Below are 24,013 nucleotides of genomic sequence, written 5' to 3' on the forward strand. Positions count from 1 at the left end.
ACGGCTGAACAATTTCGATCAAAATTCACACACACACAAACAGCCTCACAAAGGTAACTTTGTGAGTGCTCATGGGCGGTGGTGATCACCTCACTAGGTGACCCACCTGCTCCGTTACCCGCTCTATTATAAAAAAAGGCGTAGCCTGAGCGTTCAATACCAAACTCAAACAAATATTTATTCAATTAGACTTCTTCTAGCAGCACTTTTGAATCGTCATAACAATTTTTAACATTTTCCACCGATTCGGAAAGCAGTAACTATCTATGGAGATGAACCGGCAAATCCATAAACCTGCGTTATATTCAAAATTTTCACATACATAAGATTTAGCTTAGAAACAAATTCTAGAACTATTAGGTAATCTGTGCATTAATTACTGTAACATTTATTACACGTATGACCATAACATAAACGAATTATATCGACATATTTAACAGTAAAACTAAATTGGTTCCGGTACTCGTCGTAAATTGAATAATACTTAAATAATTGTTACATAAAAAATCAATAACAAATCAAAGAGAAATTCTGTAAAGATAACAACAACCATGACCACACTCACTATAAAGTTTCGTTCTAGAAATAAACGTGTTTTAAATCCGTTAAAACGCTTTCAAGCGACCGTGTCTAAATGTTAATGGTTACGTTCATTCATGGATTAATTATCTTAATCTACAGAAGTCATAGTGAAGCCATCAGCTAGCTTATAAATTACTTTTTTAATACTTTGAAATGTAATGTTTGTTATGTTTTAAAAGGTATATTATCACTACACAGTACACAGTATAAAACACAGTCGTTTTCTCTGTCTCATATACATATTTATGCTTAAATCTTTAAAACTGCGCAACGGATTTTGATGCGGTTGAATTTTGCGAGTGAGTTTCTACAATACAAGTCAATAGGCAGTTAAATTGTATATAAGCAAACGAACAAACAAAAATATTTCCTAATAATAATATACCTAAACGTATAGTATAGTCCCTACAGATATTAAAAAAAAATGATGAATTACTCAATGCATAATATTGCCTATGAAATCACTCGCATTTTCAGAAAGCGTCCTTAAAAATACAATTCTCGGGATCTACCAAACCATATGTTCGCTAGATGAAATCATTAGTCAGATTTTAAAGAATCTCTGTCGATTCTAATTTTATAAACAATGCAATTTCCTGCCTTGTGTACCTACTATTTAACAATTTAAAAGAGAACTAAATATCGAACCGAAACAATAAATTAAAATATGTACAAGTTATCTTTATCTAATTCATTTTTATTATGAGTGGCTACTAAATTACAAAGTTAGGTCTTATGTCAAATGAATGACCACACTGCACACATTATCTTAATATATATAAATTTCGTGTCACAATGTTTGTCCTCAATGGACTCCTAAACCACTTAACCGATTATAATAAAATTCGCACACCATGTGCAGTTCGATCCAACTTGAGAGATAGGATAGGTTTTATCCCGGAAATCCCACGGGAAAGGGAACTATGCGGTGTTTTCTCTGAAAACGCGGGCGAAGCCGCGGGCGGAAAGCTAGTACATTTATATTATATTTTTCCTGCATTTATGACATGTAATAATTAATTATCGTTTTCCGGCAATTATCCTATTAAAGGATTGCAACACAACTCGAAAACATGGCGATTGGCGGTAAAATAGTTGAATGTCAATCACAATCGACATGATGAAAGAAATTATTCAAGCCTTTATTGAAAAAAAACCAGCAGCCACCATATTCTTAGATATGAGCAAAGCATTTGATTTTGTGGACCATCAATTACTCTTGTTTAAGTTGGAGAAATATGGGATAAGAGGAATTGCTAAAGAATGGATAGCAAGTTACTTAAATGATAGATATCAGTATGTGGAGATTCATAAAATGATAAATCAAACACGAAATTCATATAGGTCAGAGAAAAAAGTTAATAAATCAGGTGTACCACAAGGAAGTGTGCTCGGCCCATTTTTATTCCTCTTATATATTAACGATTTACCGAGATCAGTGAAACACAAAACAGTTTTATTCGCAGACGACACTACCCTTATTGTTAAATGCACGGATAAAAATACATATGAGAGAGATATAAATACAGCATTACATAATATAGCAAAATGGTTACAAAATAATAATCTGAAAATAAACTTAGTAAAAACAAAAATAATTCAATATTATACAAAGAATTGCACCAAACTTAATCTAGATATAAAATGTAATGATCAAGTAATCGAAAAGGTAAAACACCATAAATTCTTAGGTGTTCTGGTAGACGAAGGTCTAAAATGGGACAGTCATATTGAATATATTTGTGATAGGATAAATCGTTTCGTTTACGTATTACGTCGCCTAAGAGATACTGTATCTATGAATGCTGCAATAAATGCCTACCATGCATATATATCGTCGATACTATCTTACGGAATAATTCTTTGGGGACAGTCTTGCGAGGTGCGGAAAGTATTTGTGGCACAAAAGAAATGTATCCGAGCCCTGTGCGGACTACATCAAAGGGACAGTTGCAAACCAATGTTCGGTAAACTACGTATCCTTACACTGACCTGCATATATATAAGAGAAGTATGTTTATTTGTTAAATACCACCCAGAATATTTTAAAAAGAAAGGAGAAGTAAATTCGCATATGTTAACGAGGTATCAAAATAAACTGTACTTTCCAACATGTAGAATAAATCAAGCAAAAAATAGTGTGATATTTATGACTATTACAATATATAATAAAATACCGGATAACTTTAAGGATCTCCCAGTAAATATATTTAAGAAGAAACTGACGAAATGGTTAATGGAGAAACAATTTTATGATATCCAAGAACTTATTACATTGCGGACTCTGTGACAAGGAAGAATTAGTGACGTTTAACAATAGTGATTAGTGACGCGAAGAATTTGTGTAGTGTTGGTGTAGTGTAATTTAACTTATTTCCATTTATATATTTGCACACCCAGAAAGTGGGTAGAATGTATTAGCGCGTTAACATTGTAATAACACCTTTTTTGTAACTACATTCTTGTAAATAAATGAAATTTGAATTTGAATTTGAATTTTGAATGACATTTTGACAGTCCACATTACAAACAATTAGAATTATTATTTTTATAATTTAATGCAAAACTCAAACAGCCAAACGGAGAAAAAAAATCTGATATAATTTCAATTTAGGAAATTATTATTAAGTACTTAACTACTTAAGTATTTTATGAAAGTTCACAAAAAGTTAAATGTATAAAATTAGTGACGCTGTAAGTATAAGTGGTAGATAGGTAATTAGCACTTCGAGAATGGCACGACGAAATATTGCTAATTAGCCACATTTTACTTCTGTAAAACTGTCAGTTGAATCAAGACCTGACTTTGACGTCTAATCGCGTGTGCGTGCAAGTGCCGTTTTTGAAGTTTGAATATTGTGTTGTGGCCATCTACACTTTTTTACTAATATCATTGTATAAAATATCAAATAATAATAAAAGACCTCTCACAGCCGTAGCCCATATGTTAAACAAATGTCATGACGTAACACAATAGCTGTGGACATATGGTGGAATGTTCCAGACCATTTGGCGAATCCCGGTCGCCATGGCAACAACCTTTCTAATGTTATATTATATTATACTAGCTTTCCGCCCGCGGCTTCGCCCGCTTTGTCTAAAACCTAATAAATTATATACTAAAACCTTCCTCTTGAATCACTCTATCTATTAAAAAAAACCGCATCAAAATCCGTTGGGTAGTTTATAAGATTTAAGCATACAAAGGGACATAGGGACAGAGAAAGCGACTTTGTTTTATACTACTTACTAGATTTCCGCCCGCGGCTTCGCCCGCGTTTTCAAAGGAAAACCCGCATAGTTCCCGTTCCCGTGGGATTTCCGGGATAAAACCTATCCTATGTGTTAATCCAAGTTACCCTCTATATGTGTGCTTAATTTCATTGTAATCGGTTCAGTAGTTTTTACGTGAAAGAGTAACAAACATCCATACATCCATACATCCATACATCCTTACAAACTTTCGCCTTTATAATAGTAGTGATGCGTAAGTTTCTTTCACGTCGCAACGGAGATTTTTGTTATGACATGATTTTCGTGGGAAGAGGTAGGGGAGGCTAGAGAGTGAGATAGGCTATTTTTTACTGCGGTGAAACATCTCGTTCCCCAGAGAAAAGTGAAGTTTTGTTTAATATTATGTTAAATTGCCTTAGCTACAGCTTATAGTAGGGGAGCCCAGGATGCTAAATGTGGATTTACTCGAGCGTCACGGGAACCTATTAGAATTGGTAGATTAGACCATAGCGAGAAAAAAATGTCCTATAATGTTTTCACTTTTAGCGGTGGGGAAGGGTTTTTTGATTTTTTTTAATTTAAAAAAGAAAAAAATTGGCTTGGAAATACTCAAGCGCGTTAGATATTGATATTTTGCATGCTCCAGGACGTCACTGAAAAAAAGTATACGTTAATCTGACGATTTAAGTGGCGATTTAATCGCTATGAAGAAAGGGTAAAAAATTGAAGTAATATTATTCGAGCGCGTCAGATTAATATATGGGGGGGGTTAATTACAATATAAGAAGTCCCCATTTCGCTAATCTGACGATTCGAGCTCAACCTTAGAGAATTATGGATTATTCAAATTTTCCAGCGGGGCCCCTGAGCGCACCCACCAACCATAACTGCTCATATTGACTAGAGGTACTAATGAATAGCTAAGGTACCGTCCCTTATAGTAATCTGACGCGCTCGAGTAAATCCCAAAATCCCCTCTTGGGCTCCCCTACTATTATAGAATACACTTTAATATGTTCGTGTAATACTTTATTGGAGGGATAAATTTTAAACAAGGATTGAAAAATCGGCCCTAACGCCCGTAGCACACCTCCGCTGCGATACCATGACCGCGGAACCGCTAGATGAATTCCGCTGTGATCAAGTGTAGTTTGATTAGTGGAACCGGCATCGGCGAAACCTCATACGAGTCAGTCAAGAATGTGGTCAAGAAGCAACGATCGAAGCGAAATGTTTCGTTATCGGAGTCAGAGGAAGAAGAAATATTATTGTGGACTTTAACATTGAAAAGACATAAAACTCGTAGAAATTGGGTGCATGAGATTAATAAAAAAAGAAAGAAATTAGGAGAAAACCTACTATGTAAAGAACTCGAGTCCCATGAAGATCGTTTCTATACATATACATATGTATTTTTAGAATGACCCCTCAGAGTTTTGATGATTTACATACTCTTTTACAAAAATAATGTAGTTCCGCGTTTTATTTTTTTCGGTTTTGACAAACACAGGCGAATACAATGCGGCACCGCAAACAAATAGCGGCGTGAACGCGGTAGTGTGGCTGGCGTTAGAAGAGATCGGCGAAACCGCGCGAAGAAAGAGATAAAAAATAGTTAGATGTATGTGTTAGAACAGGCAGTTTCGCTACTGTTCCGCTTCTCATACACGGGACAAGACAGAGCGAAACTATTGCGGTTCCGCTGTTGCAGTTCTGCAGCGGAGGTGTGCTACGGGCGTTAATCTATATATGTATATATATAAAACTCAAAGGTGACTGATATAGTGATCTATCAACGCACAGCCCAAACCGCTGGACATATCGGGCTGAAATTTGGCATGCAGGTAGATGTCATAACGGAGGCGTCCCCTAAGAAAGGATTTTAGAAAATTCATCCCCTAAAGGGGTAATATAGGGGATAGAAGTTTGTATGAAACTTTTTATTCCTTGGATGTACATATTTGCATGAAATTTAGCACACATATAGAGGGTAACTTGGATAAACACATAGCATAGGTTTTATCCCGGAAATCCCACGGGAACGGGAACTATGCGGGGACTCTTCTTTGAGAACGCGGGCGAAGCCGCGGGCGGAAAGCTAGTCTACAATAGATATGACGGGTCTTGGTCAAACGAATTTGTCATTATCACATCATTATTTACTCTTCTATCACGTATAAACAAAGGAACCGTAAACAAATGTATCTGTCTTAAGGGGCCCTGCTCCGAAATGTATGTTTCTAAATCATGGTTTTTGGATAGAAATCATCATATTTAAAATCCTAAAAAAATATATAGCACAGATAAACGTTTGATCTAGTGACTTTTTTGGATAAAAACACAATATTAAACATTTGACTCGATCAAAAAAAAATCAGAAGTAACATCGATTTTAAAAGCATAATCAGTTTTATGAGAATTAGGGGAACGCTATGTTTATGAAAATTTGACATTTCATTTACTAATCAGGTTTTACAGGGAAATTTTTGGATAGATTTTTAATTTAGCCCTTATTTTTTTCTATATAAAATATAATACGTAAAATGCGACTCGCGCGCACCACGTCAGTGCCGCCAGAGTCCAGCCGGACGTCATCGAAGGAGGACCTGTGCTAGTTTTGCTCCCGACCACGTTGCAGTCGCCGCTCGCGTATTAGAACCGAGCGGCGAGTAAAACGGCGAGCATGTCACGGTATAAATAAATCAGTAGTTTGATTTTGTTAGTTATCCTAGGATTATTGTTGTAAATATAAATTAACTTCTTATTCTATACTATTAAACGAACAATATTTGCATATTAATATATTTGTTTGTAAATACAGTGTGGAAATTTTCGATGGGCCCTGGGTGAAAGTACTAGAAATACTGGAGATAGCAAATATCCTTTATTTTTAAAAAGAAATAGAACTGCATTCAAAGATTTTCAAAAATTCATTTTCTTCGACCGGGAATCGAAAGAACTATTAAAACCGCATCAAAATCCGTTGCGTAGTTTCAAAGATTTAAGCGTACAAAGGGACATAGGGACAGTGAAAGCGACTTTGTTTTATACTATGTAGTGATTTAAAATTATGTTTTAAAAATGGGTTATTGAATAGGAATAGCGGCAAAGTTTTGAAGTACTAGTAGAAAGACTATTATGATGTTGGTTGATCTGTATTCAATGAGTATGACAAATATTATTTTTATGAAACAACAATCCAAGATGGCGCCGACGAAAATTTGACTTTTTTCGTGATGGGTGTCATTTTCATGGTTTTTGGGGTAGCAATTAACGAATATGAGGTCAAAACTATAATCCAAGATGGCGCCGACGAAAATTTTACATCTTTCTTCATTCATAAAAAAGTATTTTATACATTTCTTAAAAAGCTTCGATATTGTATACAATAATACAAATCATTAATTGATTATTATTCAAATTGTTGTAAAATAGTCACACTTTTTTAAGTTGGTTGAATACACTAACTTACTTATTACATACTTATATTCAATTTTTATTTTGCCTTTTTTATTTGTTTTACTTTTAATTATTATTACCAATATTTTCAGAAGAAAATAAATTAATGTATCCAGAACGAGAGTTTCATTTTAAACTTTAAATGTATGTATAAAATAGACCAAAAAATTTTTACGAGAAATTAACAATAAATTATCTTTTATATTGTTTCTATCGATTTGAATAATAAAATAAAATTTGAAAAAGGAATGTTTCCTTTCAGAAAAATTTGCTATCCCTAGTATTTCAAGTACTTTCCATTCAGGGCACATCGAAAATTTCCACACTGTATATATACAAACAAATATATAAATATGCAAATATTGCTCGTTTAATGGTATAGGATAAGTAGTAAATTTATTTATCAACAACATTCCTACGATAGCAAATAAAATCGAACTACTGATTTATTTATACTGTGGCATAATCGCCCGCCTTCATAGGTCACCGGAGTTCATGCCGCGCCGGCTCCTGCGCAACGCGGGCGCGAGCCATCTCAGTGCCTAAAATGCCTAAACTTTCAGTACAAGGGGCTCTTAATTGTATGACGTAATTCTGACTCAGTTCAAGTCTTTATTATTATTTGTATGTCCCTAAGAGCGTATACGCATTATGCGGGTAACCGCATTGCGGGTAGCCGTCCGCCTGACCGCAAGCACAATTATGTACGTAATATTCATTTCTATGCGCACTGTGCGGTCTGCGGTTACGTACATAATTGTGCTTGCGGGTAGCCGTCCGGCTGACCGCAAGCACAATTATGTACGTAATATTCATTTCTATGCGCACTGTGCGGTCTGCGGTAGCCGCATCGCAGTGCGCATAGAAATGAATATTACGTACATAATTGTGCTTGCGGTCAGCCGGACGGCTACCCGCAATGCGGCTACCCGCATAGTGCGTATACGCTCTAATTGTTAATTACTATATCTGCAGCGTACGAGGAATATCGTATGATTCAATTTATACGTATAAACAAATTTATTAGAGATGAAACATTTGTTTTTGTATTTATGTTTATAATGCTTTTACGCTAAAACTACAACTGGACCGATTAGAAAAATTCTTTCACCCGTGCAAGATCCATGGACCATTATATTATTGTAAATCAAACAAAATGGCAATACCGTGACGTCGTAGAGTAAGGCGACGATTTTGGCATCTTTGAATCTTGCCTAAGAAGTTTCACTTCTGACACGTGTGCTCGTCACACACGCTCATTCTTTATATTAAAATTTATATTCCCTAAAAGTCATTGTCTTTTTTCCTCGCGGCCAATAGCTAGTAGGAACCTAAAATAATAAAATGGGCCTACGGCTACATAACATATTTTTATTACCTACTATATTTCCTTGCAAAAACAAGAATATAATTGTATAATCTCTCAAAGGGCAATGCACTAATGACATAATATTTATAACTAGTCTCCGCTAAATACCACTTTATGTATTTTTAATTTACGCTACGTAACAAGTTACTTGTGTGTTTACTATTTATGTAATAATGAAAATAAACTAGTCTTAGAAATTAAAGTTTTTGACGGATTTTAAACGCGATTTAGTTCAGTTCAGTAATCAGTTAATCTACAAGACTAGTATAGTATTTTCTAGTGTTTGATTTTACGCGAGTATTATACACTAGCTGTGCCCCGCACCGAGATTTTACCCGCAGTGCTCAGCTCCTGTTGGTCTTATCGTGATGATAAATAGCCTATTGCCTTCCTCGATAAATGGGCTATCTAACAACGAAATAATTGTTCAAATCGGACCAGTAGTTCCTGAGATTAGCGCGTATCAAACAAACAAACTCTTCAGCGTTATAATATTAGTATAGACTAGGTATAAATTATAAAAATGTCTGCTTATTCAAGCTCCCAAATACATCCATAACTGTCCATATACAACACTCCACCTGATTATCTTCAACATGGTATAATAACAGTACCATACAGTACTCAACTAAAAACTGCATGAATCATGCGCACACGCAAAAACCACTGTTTATCTATTACGGTTCACAAAAACGTTAACAAGCTGTTACATTACGGTCGTTTGGGGACAAAAAATGAATACTTAAGGTGTGGATATATGGAGAATGGTGTGTTGTTTGTAAAAGTGCAAATCACGCAAGATTATGAGACTAGCGGCTGGTTCTGGCTTTGACTGGGTTAACCAGAGATTAAAACATACTGGCCAGGTAAATTTAAATACTTCAAACAAACAAACGGATGGTTGAATCTTACCTCTTTATTGGTATTAGTGTAAATTGAAATGATCAAAAATATTCACGTAAGTTATCAGTAACTTTAAGCGCGGGTTCTCTTTAATCTGGTTTTGTCGTATTTCACATAGACTACTAATTACTATTAAAGTGACAGATCCATGGTTTAAAGTTAGACTGTGTTTAAATTTTTTGTGGTAATACCATCAGTTCTCACTATCGAACAGTACACGCTAGTTACTAGTTATTATTTTGTGACAGTACAGACAAATTTTTTTTAAACTGAATACTGTCAGAATATTTGGATAGGTAACTTGGCAAAATCGCAACCACACATAATAATATCATCTATGCTATGAAAATGAAATTTGGTAAATAGATAGCTGATAAGACATTATTCATTTTGATCCCAGGAATCCCACAAGAACGGGAACTATGCCGGTTTTTCTTTGAAAATCTAGTACATACAGTATACACACGTATACCATCAGTATGGCCACTAGGGCATGCAGAACCGAGTCCGGTTCCAAGTTTTTGAAACCCGGTTCCAAATCGAGCTCAGAACCGGGTAGAACCGGGTTACCCGGTTCTTTTATAATACTTCGGAAAAAATACAAAATTAAACAAAAGTAACTATAAAAGTACCTGATGGGCCTTTTATTTTTCGCGGCTTGTGTCTTATTTTATTAAATTAATAAAGAAACAAAATTTCAATACTTCTCTTTATTAATTATCAGTCTTATAAAAGTACCTTGTTATCATAATATCACATATAAACTTAAACCTTATTCATTAACTGGAAACTGTAAAGTAAAATAGTTTGGAAAATCCAAAAGTGCACGCCTCATAATTTTTTTTTAATAATTATTTATTAATTATTATTTTTGTTTATTTAATAACAATTAAACCACATCGAATCAGACCCTGAAAAATGAAAGGGTTCTATTCCTGAGCATACTCAAGCGTAAGAGAAAAAAAAAGACTCGATTAGTAAAGTATTTCGGTCGCTATCGTGTTAACAAGAAAATCCTCCGCACATACAGACACACGGACGTCCAAGACAGAACTTTTTTAAACTGTTTTTTAACTAGTTTAAATAACAAAAATGACATCAAAAATATCATGAATGTTAAAAATAGTGTTTTTTCTTAATATGTGTGTGTATGTATTATCTTACAAGTGCAATGTATGATACATAAAGACATTTTAAGTTTGAAAAATCAGATGTTTTGCGCGAAGTGACAGTAGTACCCACCTCAACGCTTCGCTTATGAGGCGTGCAAAACCGGCCAAGTGCGAGTCGGACTCGCGCTCCAAGGGCTCCGAACAAACCTATTTTTTATAATGTTGTAACTTTAAAATTTATGTTTCTAGCAATTTTTCCTTTATCTGTGTTATAAGACGTTACTTTTACCAAATTTAAAGGCTCTGTGTTCATGAAAAGTACCCAGCTGTAGGTTTTGAGTCCCATGCGAATGTCAAAATTTGCGAAAATTTTCAGCATTTACGGCTGTATCTTTTGATGCGTTGGTTTGTGAGTTTGACTTTTTCACATAAAAGGGACCGAAGACTTGAGTATTCGATATAAATTTCAGCTTGATACCAAAAACAAAAACATGACTGGATCATTATATGAAAAAGTAAAATCAACAGCTTTTCAAATTCACGATAAATCTAGAAAAAATATTTCTGTAGCCTAATTTTTGTCATTTTCGAAGCCTAAATATTTTTTTTGGTAGGTAATACAACCGTAGGAAACTTATAGCATCTAAGGTTAGACAACCAATCAGAGCCACGCTTGAGGCGTGGCACGAAAATTCGCAATGCACGTGAGTCTGACGTTGCCAGATACAATTTTGTTAAAATAATGCAGCAAAATATAAATAATACTTTATATTTTAATATTTTGGTCGGAACCGGGAGAACCGGGTTTCATACTATTCAGACCCGGTTCTCAAGATCATCAAAAAACCCGGGTTTACCCGGGTTTTTCGGAACCGGGTAAACCCGGGTGCATGCCCTAATGGCCACCGTCTTACCTCACTCAACGAGGCGTGTCAATTGTTTTTGTTACACCACCAGAGCGTAAACATTACGTAGAGATTCGTTCCGTAGTTGTATTGTAGATGTAGTGGCCCGTGTGTTTTAGCACTTAATAGCTTTTAACGGTTTTTTGAGCTTTTTGTTGTTAAAATGCCGTATACGCTTTGCCTATAATATACTAGCTATGCTAAAAAATATATGAAAAAACATTTACATATTTATATACTTACACATTATAAATAAGGATTTTAAAAAGACTTCTAGAAGCACTTTTGAATCGTCATAATATATTTTTACCATTCGGATTCGGAAAGTAGAAAAATTGTAAAACATAAAATATTGTAGTACCTACATACCACAATTACATACACACAGCTTCACTGCATTTGACATTCATAACGTCATAAGTGTCTTTGGCCTCAGATGAACGCTATATGTGTGCTCAGTGACTCTCCCACGCATATCTTGGATATGTTATGTGGAATTAAAGCTCTCATAGTCCATACTAATATTATAAATGCGAAAGTAACTCTGTCTGTCTGTCTGTTACTCAATCACGCCTAAACTACTGAACCAATTTGCATGAAATTTGGTATGGAGATAATTTGATACCCGAGAAAGGACATAGGCTACTTTTTACCCCGGTATATAGGATAGGTTTTATCCCGGAAATCCCACGGGATCGTGATTTGTGAGGATGGGTGGATGTTTGTTTCTCTTTCACGCAAATACTACTGAACAGATTACAACTAAATTTGGTATGTTGATAGCTGAAGACCCAGGGCCAGAATAGGACATAAGCTACTTTTTTTCTGGAAATAGGCACGGGAACTATGCGGGTTTTTCGTTAAGTTTTAATAGCCATGTTTATCAAAGGACCATTTCATACATCTTGACTAAACGAATTCGAAGTACTATAAAAATAACATTTATATAAGAATTAAATTTTCTCAATGGTGATGTACACTGTATTTGTACGCAACATGCATTGAGGACAATTCAATTTCTGCATACTCAAGCACTCCTACGCATGACCTGCAAATTTTTATTTGAGTCACCAATGCTTCTTATAAGTATTAGTACGGAATTTTTTATTAAATACAAAGTTTTCAATGTTTAATGCCAAATAGGTATAAAATAAATCAGAGGAACAAAATTTAAAGTTATTGCTAATTGTCCAGCTGCGTTACTTAGTAAAATAAAATTTAAAAAAAAATACGTGTGGCACTCGAGGACTGCCGCGGTATTAAATAGCATCGCATCGCTGTGCCGGTTGGAATGGGGGGGTGTTAGGTTTTTTCGTTACGGAATTTTTAAATTCGGTCGCCGCGCTCAAAGTCTGAGATAAAAGCTATGCAATAGCTTAAAAATACTATTCAATTCCCTCCTGCAAACCGCTATTATTATGAACGAAAGCTTCCCACTTCTGAAATAAACAAGCTTTTCTTAACGAGTAACTATTCTAAATAATAAGGATGTTACAGCAAAACAAAGCCTTCCGGAATAGCAGCTATATCTTTTGCATACGTATAAATTATTTTATTTGTACTGAAATACCAAAAAATACAATTTTTTCGACATTTTTTATTTTTCATTGTCGATTTTCTGCTTGCCCAAAGCGACCTATAAATCCGTGTGACTTGTCCACTCATTTATAAGCCTTATCTATTTCACCCAAATCCATCATTACCAAATGCCTCTACTGTTAACCAATAACAATACAATTACTTACATAAGATAAAGACACGCTGATAAACTGAACCATCGATCAGCATCAGTCACGGAGAAAGTGAATGCTGCTGTGCAATCTTGTAGCGTGGAGAGGTCGAATCGGTATAGATATTGATATGACACTTATAGTATGGAGCTGAAGAGTTTGTTTGTTTGAACGCGCTAATCTCAGGAACTACTGGTCTGATTTGAAAAATTATTTCGGTGTTAGATAGCCCATCGAGAAAGGCTATAAGCTAAAGATTATCTCGCTGAGACCAACAGGAGCAGAGCACTGCGGGTAAAACCGCGGAGCACAGCTAGTTATTGATATTCTTTCTATTTTAAACATTATTTTATTAGCTTCAGCTATATGTTTAGTAACCTCCTCTTTTAGTCTCGATTTTGACCCACATTTGGTTTAATACAAAAACATACACACCTATACATACAATATACACAGTACACACCTACACATACACATACATCCATCGTCACAAACTTTCGAATATATAATACTAGCGGTCCGCCCCGGCTTCGCCCGTGGTATATATTTACGTTTTCTCTACATAAAAACCATCCTCGTACTTCAAGGAATATAATAAAAAAAGAATTATCGAAATCGGTTCAGCCGTTCTCGAGTTATGCGCTTACCAACACATTTTGCGATTCATTTTTGGGGTTCCCAACCTCAAAAGGAAAAAACGGAACCCTTATAGGATCACTTTGTTGTCCGTCCGTCCGTCTGTCAAGACCCTTTTTCTCAGGAACGCGTGGAGGTATGAAGCTGAAATTTATATTAATTACTCAGGTCTACTGTCCCTTGAAGCTGTGAAAAAATCAAACTTCTAAGCCAACGCAATCAAAAGATACAGCCGTTTATGCCGCAAATTTTCGACACTTGCAAGGGAATCAAAACCTACAGGGTGCTTCCCGTGAACTCAGAATCTTGAAATTTGGTACGAAGCAACGTCTTATAGCATAGATAAAGGAAAAATTACGAAAACCATAAATTTTTAGTTACATCACATAATATATTTTTTTTTATAATTTTAAACTTACTACCCATTTCCTCATAAACGCGTAGAGGTATAAAAATGAAATTCATACCAAATACTCAGGTCTATAATACCTTTAAGCTGTAACAAAATCAAACTTCTATGTCAACGCAATCAAAAGAAACAGCAATTTAAGCTGCATATTTTGAAACTCGCAAGTACTCGCAAGGGAATCAAAACCTAAAGGGTACTTCCAGTCGACCTAGAATCTTGAAATTTGGCATGAAGCAACGTTTTATAGCACACATAAAGGAAAAATTCCGAAAACCTTAAATTTTTAGTTACATTACAAAATATATATATTTATTTTTGTACGGAACCCTCGGTGCGCGAGTCCGACTCGCACTTGGCCGGTTTTATTATATATAAGATTAGTAGGAAGTAGGATAGGATAGGATGCACGTACATACACTGTACATATACGTTTAATAAATAATAAATCAATATAAAGATCTCGTGTTTGGCCACCGGCTGTGGTAGCTTCATTTTACATCGCATATCAAGTTTAACCCAGACCGCATTCTGTACAATCGGGTTACACTGCAACCTTTGGAATATAAAAATAATAATACTCAATTAATTCAATAAATGAATCCATACTATATTATATTATATTTAAACTTAATATTATAAAGCTGAAGATTTTGTTTGTTTGTTCCAGCGCTCTAATCTCAGGAACTACTGGTCCGATTTGAAAAATTCTTTCGGTGTTAGATAGTCCATTTATCAAGGAAGGCTATAGGCTATATATATCATCACACTAAGACCAACAGGAGCGGAGCAGTGCGAGTGAAACCGCGGGGCGCAGCTAGTAATGAATAAATCATGGCATGAGATCTTGTTCTAGTTTTATCAATAAAAAAGAGATTAATCAGAGACGTAAATAAATACTGAAGGTAACAAGTCTTTAAAAAGGTTCTAAGTAAAGAAATCTTATTATGCACAACCAGCTTATCTTATGCAACAGCTTAAAAAAATAGTGTAGTTCGTAAAGTATAATAAAAAAAAATGAAGCACTATTATAATTATTATTTATGTACTCTTTGTTCTGTAATATTAATTAATAGTGATTTTCAAATTCCTGCATTGATGCAGTCACAGGTAACTATCAGATAGAAATAAACGAAATGTGTATCACGTATCTTAACTAAAGAAACATAATTATTATGTTGTTAAAACATTATCACACCGTATCTATACTAATACTAGCGGTCCGCCCCGGCTTCGCCCGTGGTACATATGAAAAATAGATGTTGGCCGATTCTCAGACTTACCCGATATGCACAGAAAATTTCATGAGAATCGGTCCACCCGTTTCGGAGGAGTATGCAGACTAACATTGTGACACGAGAATTTTATATATAAGATTATAAAGCTGAAGAGTTTGTTTGTTTGTTTGAACGCACTAATCTCGGGAACTACTGGTCCGATTTGAAAAATTCTTTCGGTGTTAGATAGCCCATTCATCGAGGAAGGTTATAGGCTATATTTCATCAATCATCACGCTACGGGCAACAGGAGTGGAGCCACGGGGGTGAAACCGCGCGGAGCAGCTAGTAAAATATAAATACAATACATGAAAACCACCAAAATGTACGATAAAATCCATAAACTTAACATGCGTCCTACATCTCGACACAACATACATAATTAGATGATCTCATTTCACTTTCTAGTAAGACCGTGTTAACTGCGAACTATGATTATAGACAGGTACGGACTAGAGTCGATTAGAGGCCCCAATTAATAAATGAAATCCGTTTTACTGGATTAAAAATGCGAGTGATAAATTGTAGCTTAGATTTAAAACATTTTACCACAATTCACAGAATAGAACAAGTAACAGCGAATGTGGTTATGAACAGATACATAGTCTACTAATATTATTCTTACATATATCATGAAGATGATTTGAAAATAATAACTATTAAGTAAACGTCCAGTTTTTTTAGTGTAAGTAATTAGCTGTTTGCTTGCTGACTCAAAAAATCAAAGTCAGTCATACAAACACTTTCACATTTATGATTGTTATTTCTATTTGTAAGGATAACGATAATACTTGTTAAAAATCCAAAAACACGCAAGGTTTCCTTTATTAACTTTGCAATTATTACGGCGACAACAAATTAAGGTAATTTCTTTCTTTAATTTTTGTATCCTAAAACAGGGCCCCATTATACTACACAGTACATCCCTGGTTAATCGTTTAGCTAATAAAACTGCGTAATCTCCAACTTTATAATGAGGACGAAGTTATACGGGGGATATAATTGTAGGATGTGTACAGTGTATCGTTTGATCTACTTTCGGGATACGTGTGCATGTTTATATACTGTACTAGCTTTCCGCCCGCGGCTTCGCCCGCGTTTTCAGAGAAAAACCCGTTCCCGTAGGATTTCCGGGATAAAACCTATCCTATGTCCTTTCTCGGGTATCAAAATATCTCTATACCAAATTTCATGCAAATTGGTTCAGTAGTTCAGGCGTGATTGAGTAACAGACAGACAGACAGAGTTACTTTCACATTTATAATATTAGTATGGATTATTACATTGTTATTTCGTACTATTAGGGTATGCAATGGATTTTTAGTTAACATTGTTACTTATATGTATAATATAAATTGCCTCTATTTATAAACATAGTGAGCGGTTAATAATCAGAAAATACATGTTTTTACAAATGAATTTACATACTTATTTACAACCATGAAATAACAAACCAAATTTTCATCATCATCATCGCTTTCAAAAAGTCTTTTGTAGCAGGAAATCTTAAGTAAATACGGCTGCTGATAAATAGATTTTGACATTTCATCGCAGTATTATTTATTCAAAACTAGTGGTCCGCCCCGGCTTCGCTCGTGGTACATATTTCGCAATAAAAGGTAGCCTATGTCCTTTCTCGGGTATCAAAATATCTCCATACCAAATTTCATGCAAATTGGTTCAGTAGTTTAGGCGTGATTGAGTAACAGACAGACAGACAGAGTTACTTTCGCATTTATAATACATATTAGTATGGATTGCAAACTCCTAAAACCTGATGACCACGCAAACAACACAACCAACAAAAACCTACACTTAGCTACAAAACGTAGGTACCTACTTTTAGAACATAACCAAAAAGCAACCAATAATACATCCCAATTCCCCATACAATTCAACATTTGACCATAACTAGAGATACAACGCATGCCGTTATCCAGGTTCGATGGCTGACCTTAGCGGTAAGGTCACACTGTGCTTTTTATTCTATTCAATACGGAATACCGTACGAAAACTGGCTACCTGAACTTATAAATTATGTGTGGGAGGTCTTTTTACATAATGTTAACGATGAAAAAAAATGTAAATACTTAATTTATGAAGTTTAAAAAAACTAACATCTAATATTATTGTATCGTGATAAATGTACAAAGTTTGAATAATAAATAATTAATCTGTCTGTTTAAAGTGGGTCCAAACGTACAGGTGAAGCTTATAAAAGCTTGTTAAAAATTGGAAGAAAAGAAAAGACTGCGTATTATATTGAGAGATTATAAAAAAAGATATTACAGAAAAACCTGTAACAAGTTATAAAAGATAACTGTGTCTGTTTTTGTGTCCTAAAAATATTCGTCAATAGGTTTAATTACCACTTCTCCTTCATATTGTCATACTAAACCTCTTCAATTCCTTCTCAATTCAATTCATTATTAAATTATTATTTAAACGTGATTTAAAAGGTACTTATTCCACACAATACACCACAAATCACAAACGTCACTGATTGAGCGTCGCCATTAAACATGGCCGTCGTTAATTGACAGCTAACGGAAATGACAATGAACTTGGCGGGAAGGTGTTTTTTTTAAATCGCGCAACGCGTACGCTTTGGCGCGCACTTCATAGGTACATCCAGATTTAAAAAAACCGAAAAAATATTAAACCAACGTATTTAGTGGTTTCGATGTTTTTTTTTAAATTGTGTAACGCTTATGATTTAAAAAAATAAATCCAAAAAATATTTAGGTAACCTACTTCGATTGAAAATTTTGTCAAATATTTTTTTACCTGCACGAAATGTACTTACTTACTAAAAATATGCATTTTTATCATGGTTTGAGTGTAAGTAGGTATAAGTATATATTAAATGGTATTGGTAGATAATACAATACAAAATGTATGTTCATATTTATAACTAGCTTCCGCCCGCGACTCCGTCCGCGCGGATGTCGGTCTTCGCGTGGATGGTTTATTTCTCCATTTTGAGTAACTCTGACAATAACATCTTATAAATATCTATTGGACCCAAAACCCGGCTAGGCCTATAATAATACCCAACGTGTGTTCGCGGCTATGGATAAAACTGAAAAATTAAGATTATTTTTTTTCTACGTATTTTTCCAGGATAAAAAGTATCCTATTTTACGCCCAGGATAATAAGGTATAATTATACCAAGTTTCATCGAAATCGAACCGTTAGTTTTCACGTGACGTCTTCACATACAGACAGACAGACAGACAGACAGACAAAAAAATTTTTAATCACATATTTGGGTTTGGTATCGATCCAGTAACACCCCCTGCTATTTATTTTTTCAATATTTTCAATGTACAGAATTGACCCTTCTACAGATTTATTATATGTATAGATAATGAATTCTTAAAACTTACTACATATTATCATTCTGAACTTCTGAAGTCCCATAAAACTGACAAAACTGAAGCAAAAATAAAAGGACCTTGGTTTCCGCACGGGAATACATTTGATATACCGACCATTTTGATATGCGTCAGAGATTCTTTAATTTCTTGCGATAACTATTTTATATTTAAAAATAAAATAATCGCATTATCATCAAGGATGGATTATTTCAATGCCCCAGTTTACAGTATTGACTATTTCAGTCATAACTATCTCTACAGATTATATAATAAAATCCTCCGCAGCGTATATCTGTTAGCCATAAACTCAAAAACTGCTGCACCGATATCCATTTATATGAAACTTTTATGTATATATTTCTCTGAGAATAGTTTGTCAACCATTTTTCATACCCTTAAGTAATAATGGTATTCTATCAAATCAATGTTTGCCTGGTCAGGTAGGTACAGACTCTACCTACATAAACCTATCTACATACAAAAAATTGTTATTAACGGCATCTATACTTATACTTAAATTAAAATTCACCGTTATCAAGACTCACAACAATCGTTACATAGTACATACCCGTTCTCTATATAAAATTGACCTTTACCACACAACATACAAATCATAATATACTACATTTCTCACGACAACGAAAGCGACACTATTTTGAGAAGCACCGAGGCCGGCATTACAATTATTATTTTCACTGCCGCAGAAATGCCAGGGCTGCCAACTTGGGGAAAATTTAAAGGCCAACAACTGCACGAATGCAGGGCCTTTCTTTTAACATTTGTCTTCAAGACACGAAATATACAATATAACAAAACATTTAATCGAATTCGATTAATATAGACAAGTTCGTGCTGGTATAAAATATTGAAAATTATAGTTTCACGCACATTTTCATCATCAATGAGTGAAGCAAACTACTGTAGCGACTTTGTATTAGAACTAAGCAAATAATTTATCATTATAATAAGTCATTTACCAAACTTAATTAAATATTTGAAAATATGCTCAAACTCAAACTTTCAACCTGCACTCAATTTTCATTAGCAAAACTCAAACTCAAACATTTATTTATTCAAATAGACTTCTTCTAGAAACACTTTTGAAACGTCATTACAATTTTTTAATATTTACCACCAAAGAACGTATCAACATAACATTTCATTTCCTAAACCGTACAGCAACTTTTTCAATAATCAAGTAGGTATATTATTTGGAGAATTATATTAAAAAAAGAAATAGTGTTAATTGAATATTGAATTGTGACAACCCTACATATATAAAGTCTAAACACGTCTTCGTATGTCACATTGCAAATTAATGGCAGAGCGAAATTATTCTTTTGCGGAAATATGTAGATATTTGACAAATTCTAGCTTTCGCCTCCGACATTACTTTTATATGCTTTTATTAAAGCTCTTTAAAATTTCTAGCTTGATTATCTACTTCCTATTGAACTGAAACTTCTTTATCGGGGTTGGAAAAAAATTTAGTGTAACATTTTTTCGTTACCCGTGACATTTTTCCGTTACGCGCCATCTTGTTTTTAACCCTTACACGCGTGATTGACGTATTTCTGTAAAGTTGCATATAGAAAATTATTTTTTGAAAAATAAGGTCATAAATAAGTTTCACTTCATACGTGTGTACACTAGTACACGCACACATTTTTTTTATAATTACATATTGTAATACCTAATTAAAATTACGAACGATACATAAAAAAACGTTAAAAAAATCTATTCTAAGTACATTAAGAATCAGCCTATAACCAATAAATAACGCTATAAAAACACGTGTTTATAATTAATTACAATGTGAAGCTAAAAATGTATGAAACACAGCATGTGGTCAGTGCGGTGGGAATATTTTTGGCTAAATATCGATATTTTATTATAGTATAGAGTATAGACGCTTATAAGTAGCTACGGACAAATTTAGAAGTCGTAAATACTTTTAAAAATATCAAAAGCTCTTCCAAATAAATAAATTATTACAATAAAACTTTAACAAATGATTAGGAAAATAAATACGGTAACAATCAAGTACCGTATTGAATTAAAAATAGTGGCAATAGTAAAAAATTGGTAAAAAATGCGTTAAAAAGTATACATATAAAAAAATAAAAAAAGCTTGCCGCCCAACGTGGGGCTCGAACCCACGACCCTGAGATTAAGAGTCTCATGCTCTACCGACTGAGCTAGCCGGGCTGTGGGAACTTCTGCGAAAATCTTTAACATATCTTCAACGTCGATGTTAAATGGAAATTAAATATTTATAAACATTGACAAGATAATTCGTTATAATAAAATTAATTAGATCCAATGCAATGCTCGGATAATTTTATTCATAACTAGCGGTCCGCCCCGGCTTCGCCCGTGGTACATATGAAAAATAGATGTTGGCCGATTCTCAGACTTACCCGATATGCACAGAAAATTTCATGAGAATCGGTCCACCCGTTTCGGAGGAGTATGCAGACTAACATTGTGACACGAGAATTTTATACATAAGACTAGCGGTCCGCCCCGGCTTCGCCCGTGGTACATATGAAAAATAGATGTTGGCCGATTCTCAGACTTACCCGATATGCACAGAAAATTTCATGAGAATCGGTCCACCCGTTTCGGAAGAGTATGCAGACTAACATTGTGACACGAGAATTTTATATATAAGAGATTTATATGTATTGTGAAATATTACTTTAATAAACAATAAAAAAATAAGTTATTAATAATTAGAATACAAACGGTGAAATATCATTATTCAACATTTTTATCAACCACAAAAACCAAAAATTTTACCTCCATTAAAATTTAAAACTAACAATACAAAATTGGAAATTCAAAATTAGGACCAATCCACCCCAACGCATCGGTGGGCACGAGACATAATTTAAAAAAAACTACAAAAAAATAAAATAGTAAAAACCCCGGAAGTGCGCGGCAGACTCCTATTGTCACCTACCGCCCCCTGAGTGTAGGTTTGCCATGTGGTTTAACCGAATTCAGGTAAATATTTTATTTTAGCATCTAGGATTTAGGAAGAATGCAAAGAATGATTATTTTATTAAGTGAATTATAGGGCTCATCCTATGGGCTCATCTGCTCGTCCCTTTGAGCTTCCAAAAATTGGGAATATTCACGTACAAATTAGCATTCCTACTAGAAATATTGTAAATCAGGAATAATATTATATACTAGCTGCTCCGCGCGGTTTCACCCCCGTGGCTCCACTCCTGTTGCCCGTAGCGTGATGAAATATAGCCTATAACAGGTACGTAAAGCTGGCGATGAAAAATTAGCGAAATTAAAAAAACACAACACCAGAATTTGTTGCTTATTTGTTGCTAATTAGTTGCTATAATGACGATTTTGTTGCTCAACCCGTTCGCTGAAAATCAGCAACAGTTCTAGCTTAACGTTAAGGTAGCGTGAAGAAATTGGAAAAAGGGATGGATCGTTGCAAAAATGCAGGTGAATTTGTTGCTAATTTGTTGCTGCATAAAAACAGTGAAAATTTTGAATTTTTTTCATTGGCGCCAAAAATAACACAGGCCACGTCAACTTAATTGTCGATTTTCGGTAGTGAAACATAAAAAAAAAATTTGTTGCTCCTCACATCGTTCACCGGCACAGTGTACAGAGCCAGCAACAAAATAGAAACCGGAAGTAGAGTTAATTTTGAAACCGGTTTGCTCGAAAATCGTCCACGCCAGCTTAACTGTCGATTTTCGGTAGTGAAACATAAAAAAAAATTTGTTGCTCCTCACATCGTTCACTGGCACAGTGTACAGAGCCAGCAACAAAATAGAAACCGGAAGTAGAGTTAAGTTTGAAACCGGTTTGCTAGAATATCGTCCACGCCAGCTTAACTGTCAATTTTCGGTAGTGAAACATAAAAAAAAAATTTGTTGCTCCTCACATCGTTCACCGGCACAGTGTACAGAGCCAGCAACAAAATAGAAATCGGAAGTAGAGTTAATTTTGAAACCGGTTTGCTAGAATATCGTCCACAACAGCTTAACTGTCGATTTTCCGTAGTGAAACAAAAAAAAAATTGTTGCTCCTCACATCGTTCACCGGCACAGTGTACAGAGCCAGCAACAAAATAGAAACCGGAAGTAGAGTTAATTTTGAAACCGGTTTGCTCGAAAATCGTCCACGCCAGCTTAACTGTAGATTTTCGGTAGTGAAACATAAAAAAAAATTTGTTGCTCCTCACATCGTTCACTGGCACAGTGTACAGAGCCAGCAACAAAATAGAAACCGGAAGTAGAGTTAAGTTTGAAACCGGTTTGCTAGAATATCGTCCACGCCAGCTTAACTGTCAATTTTCGGTAGTGAAACATAAAAAAAAAATTTGTTGCTCCTCACATCGTTCACCGGCACAGTGTACAGAGCCAGCAACAAAATAGAAATCGGAAGTAGAGTTAATTTTGAAACCGGTTTGCTAGAATATCGTCCACAACAGCTTAACTGTCGATTTTCCGTAGTGAAACAAAAAAAAAATTGTTGCTCCTCACATCGTTCACCGGCACAGTGTACAGAGCCAGCAACAAAATAGAAACCGGAAGTAGAGTTAATTTTGAAACCGGTTTGCTCGAAAATCGTCCACGCCAGCTTAACTGTAGATTTTCGGTAGTGAAACATAAAAAAAAATTTGTTGCTCCTCACATCGTTCACTGGCACAGTGTACAGAGCCAGCAACAAAATAGAAACCGGAAGTAGAGTTAAGTTTGAAACCGGTTTGCTAGAATATCGTCCACGCCAGCTTAACTGTCAATTTTCGGTAGTGAAACATAAAAAAAAAATTTGTTGCTCCTCACATCGTTCACCGGCACAGTGTACAGAGCCAGCAACAAAATAGAAATCGGAAGTAGAGTTAATTTTGAAACCGGTTTGCTAGAATATCGTCCACAACAGCTTAACTGTCGATTTTCGGTAGTGAAACATAAAAAAAAATTTGTTGCTCCTCACATCGTTCACCGGCACAGTGTACAGAGCCAGCAACAAAATAGA

General features: G+C 34.8%; 1 protein-coding gene and 1 non-coding gene across 2 annotated transcripts in view; both read right to left on the reverse strand.

Moving 5' to 3' along the window:
* Positions 1 to 24,013, reverse strand: part of CdGAPr (GTPase-activating protein CdGAPr) — an 85,443-nt gene that overhangs the window by 49,491 nt on the left and 11,939 nt on the right. The gene's annotated exons all lie outside the window — the stretch shown is intronic.
* TRNAK-CUU (transfer RNA lysine (anticodon CUU)) lies at positions 21,130 to 21,202 on the reverse strand. Its single transcript has one exon. It is a non-coding gene; the product is annotated as a tRNA-Lys (tRNA).

This window comes from Colias philodice, chromosome 30, assembly GCF_061535455.1.
Source record: "Colias philodice isolate Cphi_HAF_F1 chromosome 30, ilColPhil1 Martin Lab GWU primary, whole genome shotgun sequence".
Lineage (NCBI taxonomy): Eukaryota > Metazoa > Arthropoda > Insecta > Lepidoptera > Pieridae > Colias > Colias philodice.